The following is a 10,675-nucleotide window of genomic DNA, read 5'->3' on the forward strand; positions in this document are numbered from 1 at the left end:
TTTTTATTTTCAGGTGATCTGTCCCTTTAAGAAGTGATATAACAATTATTTGTGTTCTTTTGTCCCCAAGCCAAATTGTGAGCACCCATCCTCAAAAATGCACGTTAACATTATTGAGTCTTTAATTATGTGATATAATTAACCCTGCACCCAGTTTGAAAGGCATATGAGTCGAGGACGAGCCCCCATATGGGGTGAGCATTCCTTGCTTGTGCCCCGTCCAAACCCCACTTTGTTTTGAGTGACATTCTGGCACTCTTGTTCATACACCAATACTCAGACTCCAAATTGTACCGTCTTGCTGTCTTATGCACTGCCAGTTCACACGCATCTCTCTCCCCTTTTCTATTTTTAATGCTCTTGCACAAAATTTCTCTTTATGTTTGATGCAAATATATATATTTTAATCTTCTTCTGAAGATCTTTTCTTTTCTTTTTAGTGCCAGTCCCTTATAACTGTTTATATCTCTTTTGGAAAAGTGGAGGCTGTCTGTTTGGGACTCTCATAATTCTGTCAGTTGGATGTTTCCATTACGTTCTCATCACGTTCCTGCCATGTTCTTGTCCCGGCTCCAGCCTGTAGTGAGCTACCCTTCCAGCCACAGGCTGGCAGCTGTTTTTTTTTTTTTTTTTTTCCAATTGTGTATCTCTAAGGGCTTGTCTGTCAACTGGAACCCTCCCCTCCAATTAGGAGTGTAAACACAAGACCCGTCTGTGTGTGTGTGTGCTTGTGTACGTGCTTGTGTAAGTTGACAAACTGTCCCCTTCCAGTGATAAAACAATGCATAGATTCTGGTTGCTCTTTCTTCAAACTGAGAGCAATCATGCAGGGTAAATAATCTTATACTTATTCAAACTTTAAACTGGTTAATTTTGACAGATGTATGTCAAATACTGAAAGGAACACATTATGACTCTTCCTGTATATTTGAAAAGAAAGACATTTATATTTAGAATCATTTATATTCTAGACATTTACATTGACAGATCTATAATGCGTTGTACATTGAAAGTGTATGCATTTTAGTAAAAAAAAGTGTTTATTTTTCGACATTAACATGACAGGTCACCACTCGCTGCTCTCCTGGTTACTATGGGGAACCAATACTGCTGAAAAGAATGTAGAGTCTGCCAGAGTTGCAGACTGGGACAGGACAGGCTATGTGTGTGTGTGTGTGTGTGTGTGTGTGCTGGGGGTGGGAACACTCTCAGAAACCCCAGTGGTTACCGCCTTGCGGCTGGCAATAGGGATGCAGGAATTTCACTAGACCTACTGCCCGGAAAATGCCAGGTGGGAGACGAGGAGCGGACAGAGGGTGTGGAGGAGTCACATTAATTGCTGGCAGGGGAGGTGGTGGATAGGTAGCTCAGGAACTGACAGAAGCTCTACAGAAAAATAGAGCGGTCAAATCAATTGCAGCCTGATGTATTTACTGTCGCTTTAATGTCATTTGCAGAATGAGCGTTTCTCTTAAAAACTAGAATGCAAACTAATCATTTTAAGGTCAATTATTTTATTGGGAATTATGCATTTTTTTGCTTAAACTGAGTAATGGTTTAAATTCGCAATGCTTTTAGTATTTGTTTAGACTTACAGACAAATAAGAAACATCATAAGTCTATTAAATTTCCCAAAAATATAATGTAAAATGCTACTAAAATTTGTGTCGATTGTAAAAAATCTTTATAGTGACATAATGAACGATAACACTTGGTTTTAAGGACCAATTCTCATTATTAACTAGCATATTAGTACTTACAAAGCACATATCAATGCCTTATTCTGCATGACCATATTAGATTTCCAATACCTAAACTTAACAACTACCTTATTAACTATTAATAAGCAGCAAATTAGGAGTTTGTGGCATTACCCGTAGTTAATAGTTACAATTTGACCTTAAAACTAAGCAACCTAATGAACATATTTAATAAAACTATATTATGTTGCTGATATTAGACAGTAAATTCACCGGTCAGAGGGACACCTAAGTTTACTTAACTATATTATAGTTAAATCCTAATCTAATCATGACCAACTATGTATCGTTGGAAAAACAGTCCCACTGTTTTTTGTTACAAATTATGTAGGAACAGTAACAGATTAATTTATGACAAGAGTGCACCTCAAAAATCTACATCATAACAGGAGTTCTGACTTTTGTCACCAAAAGTCTTATTTGCTGCCTTTTTTCCCTATCATGTTTTAGAAATGATCATAAATTATATATCAATTGAAAGTTTAAAACCTCAAAATTCAGCCTTTGAAACCCATTTCTGACATTGCATTACCATGGAAATGTCACTTCAACATGTATTTGTTCATGAATTATAAGCATTTAAGTTTGGATAGTGCACTTTTACGTCTATGTTTAAAAATGGGGGTGACACTTAAAGAGTTAAAAGCCTTTAAAATCTTTGTGAAAGTGTATTTTTATTTTTTATTTACCAAACAACAGAAAAAATAAAAAAGATGATTAAATGCATTTTTTTAAAATAGCATATTTAAATATTTTAATATAATGCAATCAAATAATATCTGTTTTGAAAAAAGTTTTGTGTAATAAACATATTTGGAATAGACCTTGTGATATTGTATCATATTACCATGATTCTCAAACCCTAATGTGACTCGTATGGAGTCGTAAACACAAAAATGACATCTACAAATGCGGCGAAGGGGAAGAACAGCTCAGTTGCTCTGAAATCAATGTGGTCTCTGCTGTGGAGCTTCTGGGGCACAGTTCAATAAAGCAGCAGCATAATGGTCAGCACCATGGTGGAGCCATCGAGTCATGGAGCAACATCATGCTCCGCAGCAGGGGAAGACATCGGGCAGATGGGTCCAGTGTAGCGGTACAACTCCATCCCTCCTCCTCTCCCTTCTATACCTCTCTCTTTCTAGCTTTCTGCCCCACAGTGCAATTGGTCAGAGTCTGATGAATCGGTCGAAATCAAACAGATCGCAAGGTTACTGCACAGGAAAAGACCAACAACGTGCAGCAGGACGTATTAATACTGTATGTGCTGTTTGTGATTGGCGAATCAATTATGTATAAATGAATGTCATTTTGAAATGATTGAGAGGCCAGATATGCAAGAGTGGTAGGACAAGTCAGAGATAAAGACGGAGAAAGAGCAAGGGAAAGGAGGGAGAGAGAGCAAGGGCAAAAGTGTGATTGAAAGAGAGAGGGCAGGCATATCCCTTTGAAATGCCCACTCAGGGGTAGGAGCCTGGGGGAGCAGGCTGGAGTGGCCCAGCGCCTGGACAGACAGGCAGTCACCACTCTGGGCCAGGGTCCAGCACCCCTCCGCCATTCCCACCAGCCTCTCCTCCTTGCCCAGGCCAGACTGGCTATGTCCCCCCCTCGGCCCATCAGTCAGCCAGCCTCCAGTGGACCAACTGGAGCCTCGCAACCTCACCTTGCCAACAAACCCCCCCTACTTCCAACCCCCACCCAACTGTATGGCTCAAGCCCAAACTGATTCGCCCCATCAGAGCAACCTCTGTAGTGTGAGGGACTGACTGATCACTCCATAAGCTCAGCACATTGTGCCTGAGATGTTTAGCATGGTGCGTATGGCAGGATGTCTGTGAAGTCAGAATACGACACCACTTAGTTTTACTCTTTCATGGAATGCGTTAATATCTACTACTAACTGAAACTTTTAGATGTTTTTGGCAAACATGTTCAAAAGTCCATATGAAATCTTATTTGATATTTTATATAATATAGCTATTTTAAATAGCATTTACATTTTAGTGTGAACACTTAATGAACTGAAGGTTCACTTGATTTATCATTTTTCCATCATTATTCAGCAAATTTGTCTTAAAATGTGAGTATGAGATCAGATTTTTGAGGAATGTTTGATCATCTCTCACTTATCATCGTATTGCATTGAATTTTATGTTTTGCCGCCACAAGAAAAACGAAAGATCTTTGATCATAAAATTAATTATTTAAATATCACCTTATTAAATCATATTCATGGAAGATATAATAACTAGTAATATGTGACCCTGGACCATAGGTAGCGCGGGTATAATTGTAGCAATAGCCATAAATACATTGTATGGGTCAAAATTATCGATTTTTCTTTTATGCCAAAAATCATTAGGATATTAAGTAAAGATCATGTTCCATGAAACTAATTAGTAAATTAGTAGAACTTCATTTGGACAATTTTCTCAGTATTTTGATTTAGATTTTTTTTTTAAATGGTCAAGGTTTACATATCTATATGCATTTTATGGAAGTAGTCTGCTATATTGTTATAAAAATCTCACTGATTTACATTCAATTAACACTGTAACATTTACGGTAAAATACTGCCAGCTGTGGTTGCCAGAACTTTACCGTAAAAAATATGGTAGCAACATTTTCGATTTTACACAATTAACTTAAATTCACAGTTAAAAAAAACATATTTCATTAACTGATATAATGTTAATATACCAACCTATTAAAGTACTTCTGTTTTGTACAATTGTAACAAACTGATAACTACCAAAAACAGGTGGTGATGAGAAAGTCACAAGATAAATCAAAGCTCATCACCCCCCCCCCCCCTAATAAATATACAGAAGCTCACAGTGTCATTCACACAAATACAGATAAATCAGATAAAACCAACAAAAACAATAAAATGTCAAGTGTCATGCAGGGACTGCTGGGATTGTCACTGTAAATTATACATTAACAATTTGTCACTTCCCAAAACTATAACTTTTACAGTATTTTACTGAAAAATTACATTAAATGTAATTACATATGTGACCCTGGACCACAAAGGGTCTTAAATAGCACAGGTATGTTTGTAGCAATAGCCAAAAATACAATGTATGGGTCAAAATTATCGATTTTTATTTTATGTAAAAAATCATTAGGATATTGAGTGATCATGTTCCAAGAAGATATTTTGAAAATTTCCTACTGTAAATATGTCAAAACCTAATTTTTGATTAGTAATATGCATGGCTAAGAACTTCATTTGGACAACATTAAGGGCAATTTTCTCTTACTGTTAACCAATTAACAGTTGTTCACTGTAGCACTTTACAGCCTTCTACTGTTAAAATCACAATTTTTGTTTATGCTACCAAACTACCAGAATTTCATCTTACTTTTTGGTCATATAAATATCATAAACTAGACTAAATTACATATTTTTGTCACCTTGGGCCTCCAATGAACTAAATGAGTGGGTAACTATGGGTTTGTTTATTCTCATGCAAAAAAAAAGTACTTTTAAACCAAAAAGTTCACCAGAAAATGAAAAATCTGTCATTATTTACTCTCCCTCAGGTTGTTTTAAACCTGTAGGACTTCCTTTTTGCGGAAAAACACAGAAGAAAATCTTTTGAAAAATGTTTTCACTGTTTTTGCCCCACAGTGTAAGTCATCCAAAACAACACTGAACCTACATTTCCCAAAATATCTTGTCTTCCACATAAGATATTCATACTGGTTTGGAATGACATTAGAGTAAGTGATAACAAAATTTTAATTAATGGTTGAACTAACATTATTTGCGACCCTGGACCACAAAACCAAACATAAGGGTCAATTTTTGAAATTGAGATTTATACATCATCCGAAAGCTAAATAAATAAGCTTTCCATTGATGTATGGTTTGTTAAAACAGTGTTTAGGACAATGAAAATCTGGAATCTGAGGGTGCAAAAAAGTCAAAATATTGAGAAAATCACCTTTAAAGTGGTCCAAATCAAGTTTTTAGTGATGCATATTACTAATCAGAAATTAAGTTTTGATATATTTATGGTGGGAAATTTACAAAGTATCTTCATGGAACTTAATATTTACTTAATATCTTAAAGATTTTTGGCAGAAAAGAAAAATTGATAGTTGATAATTGATGGCTATTGCTACAAATATACCTGTGCTACTTACGACTGGTTTTGTGGTCCAGGATCACATTTAGAACATTTTCTAGTGCTTTATATTTGGCAAAAGTTCTACAGATACCCTAAAATATTTTCAAATAGGGTAAAATATCCCCTAAATCTTTTGAATAGGGAGACCAGGGATGGTTGTAATACAGGATAAGTTGCAAAATCGTCAGTTTAACCACTTATAAATTATGTACATGAAGGAAACCACTATCATATTTGGCGACGATTCTCTTTTGGTGACAGTAATGTGTACACCTCTATGTAGAAAATGGATTTGCAGATCATAACCAACATTTTACCTCTTGTATATTAAAGGACATATTAATTCTAATAATTAATTCCAATAACAAAATTCTAATAGTTTTACAATTCACTTTGATAGTGTGGTAGGTTTTAAAACCATTCTTTGTACTTGACGGTAATTTACACAGTTTAAGTATACGCTGTAGATTTTGAAACAAATTTCATTTGTAGAAGATAACAGTAGGGAAATTATATCAGAGTTGATATAATCAACAAGCAAAAAGTGTCTCAAGTCTCTCCTAAAATACTTCTCCCTCTATAGACACAAAGACTTTTGTTGTTCACAGGGATCAGTTTGGAGTCCAGGTCAAGTGTCAAGTCAACAACTTAAGTGCAACTCCAGTTTGACTCTCAAACTTAAGCTTCATCTGTTTTCTGCATCTTTGTTTTCTATTATTGACGGTTTGTGCTTGTCAGCGCCATTGTCTGTTTGTCAGTTTGTGGTTTTGCCTTGCCAAGTCCACGATGTCTTTCCCGAACTTGTCTGCCAGTAATTGTTCAGTGCATTCCCCTATTGTTTCTTTCCGAGATACCATCTGATGCGTCATCTCGCCATTATTTTCTGCTCTGCATACTGTCAGGGATGACAACCTCAATCTCTTCACCACCCCCAGGTCTGAGGCAAGGTTACCATGTCCCCATGGCAACAGCAGCAGGCCCACATGATTCGGCACAATGTGAGTGGGAATCTTGCCAAAGACTGGGAATTTGGGTGTGATGTAGGCATTGTGGATAACAGGTTCAGCCCCAGTGGAAGCACATGGGTCACATGAGGACTGGCTTTTAGTGCATTGGATCACAACGACACTTCTGTTAAAAGCCACTGGTACCATAGTGTGGTACTATTAAGATTGGAAATGACTTTTTTAATTGAAAACAAAGTTTGTAGTCAGTTGCTGTGAAATCCCATTCTCTCTATCATTCTCTCTGACTCACTCAGCTTGGCTGTGTGTACCGGTGCGATCCACCCAGTGTTTATTTTGTTGTTCTCGTTACAGACCATAAACACCACTTACGCCGATGTTTGGGGTTGGAGTTGAGTGTGTGTGATCCATGTGCTATATTTGCCGATAACAGGATTTGCTTGTGTTACAAATCACCAAACGAGAAAGGTTAATTGTCAATGCAAGCTCCAAAATGGCTGCAATGACTTTAATCTTTAGTGTGCGGATGCTTTAATATTTATCTTGAGTATTTAGATATAGACAGGCTTTGCCCCATTTTAGAGCAGCACTTCTGTGTTGTGTCAAATTGCATTTTGGTTTCTTGGAGCTGAAAGACGGTTGTTGGTAGTGTTTTTGTTAAACTAATCATAAATAGTGTAAATTGTAAAGTATTAAGTGAATAATACAACTACTTAGTTAATTCACCTAACAAATTTAAATTCTGTCATTAATTAATCACTCTCATGTTGTTCCAAAACCGTAAGATCTTCATTCATCTTCATAACACAAATTGAGATATTTCGGTTTAAATCCAAGAGCTCTCTGACCCTGCATAGATAGCAACGCAACTAACACATTTGAGACCCAGAAAGGTAGTAAGGACATAGATAAAATAGTCCATGTGGCATTAGTGATTCAACTGTGTTTTATAAAGTTACGAGAATACTTTTTGTGCACAATAACAATTTCTTTCTTCCATGTCAGTCTTCGACGCTCGTTCATGAGAGTATCATGATGTCGATATCCTTACTACCTTTCTGGGCCTTGAACGTGTCAGTTGCATTTCCGTCTATTCAGGGTCAGAAAGCTCTCGGATTTCATCAAAAATATCTTAATTTGTGTTTAAAGATGAACGAAGGTCTTAGGGGTTTGGAACAACATGAGGGAGATTAATTAATGAGTAAAATCTTTATTTTTTGGGTCCCTATCCCTTTAAACCAACCTAAACAAATGTTAATTCAGTTGTCATTTACTTACTCTCATGTTGTTGAGAACCTGTGTAATTTTAAAAAGGTTTGCCATATTAAATGTAGGTTTTTGAACCCACAAAGCTTCGCTGACTTTTAATATAGAACAAAAACAGCTGAAACTGTTGAAGATTCACATAATCAAGAAAGTTATACAGGATTGGAACAGCAAGAGGGTGAGTAAATCATGACTGAATTTCTATTTTTTGCTGTCACTTTAAGACTTCAAAATTAGTTAAAAGTCACACACTTTACTTCTGTGTGAGTGGTTCACTTGTTGCCAAGCGCGAGGATTGACTGGGATAAATAAAGATTGAGAGGTAGGTAGAGAGAGAATAAGGGGGTGGGGAGGTGGTCATGTTTTCCACTGGCACGTCGTTAACCTCCCGGGTCTGTGGGGAGAATCTGAGCTGCTGTGGGAGCTTAGAGCATGGAGCATTTGTTTGTGGGACCCCCGGGGGGAGGCAGACCCCATGCCTGAAAATGGGCTTCCAAAACAGCAGTGGGTTGACGAGAGGGGAGGGACTGGATGAGAAGAGGGAGGAGGAGAGGGGGAGACTTAAACAAAAACACCCTGAGGGTTGGGGGTCCCCCTTGGGCCGAGGCCTACAACTATGTCCCCTAAAGAGTGATCCAGAGGTGCTAAAACAAGTGTTGTTTATTATTGGTACCTAATGTTCAGTGGTTTCACTATCATAGATATACGTATTGACAAGTCTTTACACAAAGAGTTGAATTACTATGCAAGTAATGCGATTTGACCAAGAGTTGGACTAATCTGGTCATCTAAATTCAGACTTGGAGATAAAGTCTGTATAACAGTAAATAACTTGCATAACATCAACCCAACATCTACAATATTAATAGAGCCCTATTGTTTTCCACTGAATGAGGTGCTTTTGGCACAGTTGCGCAACTCTTAACCAACACTAAATCCATCTTAAGGTGGACGTTCAAACATACTAATCCACTAAAGTTAAATCTCAAGACAAAAATATTAGAATCTTTAAAAAATATTACATTATTTTATATTATATTGGTAACACTTTACAAAAAGGTGTCAATGCATTAGTAAATGCTGAAATTAACATTAACTACGATGCTGCAGAAGTACAAATGAGGTCAAAAGTTTACATACACCTTGCAGAATCTGCAAAATGTTAATTATTTGACCAAAATAAGAGGGATCATACAAACTGCATGCTATTTTTTTATTTAGTACTGACCTGAATAAGATATCAAACATAAGATGTTTCCATATAGTCCTCGAGAGAAAATAGTTGAATTTATAAAAGTTATTCAGTTTAAAAGTTCACATAAGCTTGATTTTTAATACTGTGTTGCTACCTGAATGATCCACAGCTGTTTTTTTTTTTTTTTTTGTTTAGTGATAGTTGTTCATGAGTCCTGAACAGTTAAACTGCCTGCTGTTCTTCAGAAATATCTTTCAGGTCCCACAAATTCTTTGGCTTTTCAACATTTTTGTGTAATTTAACCCTTTCCAACAATTACTGTATGATTTTGACACCCATCTTTTCACACTGAGGACAACTGAGGGACTCATATGCAACTATTACAGAAGGTTCAAACGCTCACTGATGCTCCAAAAAGAAAACATGATGCATTAAGAACCGAGGGTGAAAACTTTTTGAATTTGAAGATCAGGGTATATGTAACTTACTTTGTCTTCTGTGAAACATGTAAGTATCTTCTGTAGCTTCTGAAGGGCAGTACTAAACAAAAATAAAAATAAAAAAGATATTTAGGCAAATTAAGGAAACTGTACACATCTTTATTCTGTTCAAAAGTTTACACCCCTGGCTCTTAATGCATCGTTTGTTTGTCAGTTGTCCTCAGTGTGAAAAGATGGATTTCAAAGTCATACATTCATTGTTGGAAAGGGTTCAAATACACAAAAATGCTGAAAAAACAAAGAATTTGTGGGACCTGAAGGATTTTTCAGAAGAACAGCGGGCAGTTTAACTGTTCAGGAATAACAAGGGACTCATGAACAACTGTCACTAAAAAAATTGTATGATCCCTCTTATTTTGGTAAAATAATGAACATTTTGCAGATTCTGCAAGGTGTATGTAAACTTTTGACCTCAACTGTATTATTCATTTTTAGTTATTGTCAACTAATGTAGTTAACTAATGTTAATTAACGAACCATTCTGTAAAGTATCTACTATTAAATTAAATATATATTACACCATTTGAACGTTTGGTAATTTAAAATAAAATGTTTTTTTTGCAAGTCTCTTACACTCACCAAAACCGCATTTATTTGATAAAAATACAGTAAAATCAGTAAGATTATGCAATTTATTTTAATACTTAAACTTTTAATATTTAAAAAACATTAAAAAAAAAAAATTCTATATAACACGAGCCAAATTAATAGCAGATTTTGTGTTACTTGCTCCTTCAGAAATAATTCTAATATGTTAACTTTTGAACAGTAGTGTGCTTTTATGCACAAAATTGTATAACAGTGCATTCATTTACATGACATACATCTCAACACCTGCCAAAACTCTTTT

Source organism: Garra rufa, chromosome 21, assembly GCF_049309525.1.
Source record: "Garra rufa chromosome 21, GarRuf1.0, whole genome shotgun sequence".
In the NCBI taxonomy this organism is placed as follows: domain Eukaryota; kingdom Metazoa; phylum Chordata; class Actinopteri; order Cypriniformes; family Cyprinidae; genus Garra; species Garra rufa.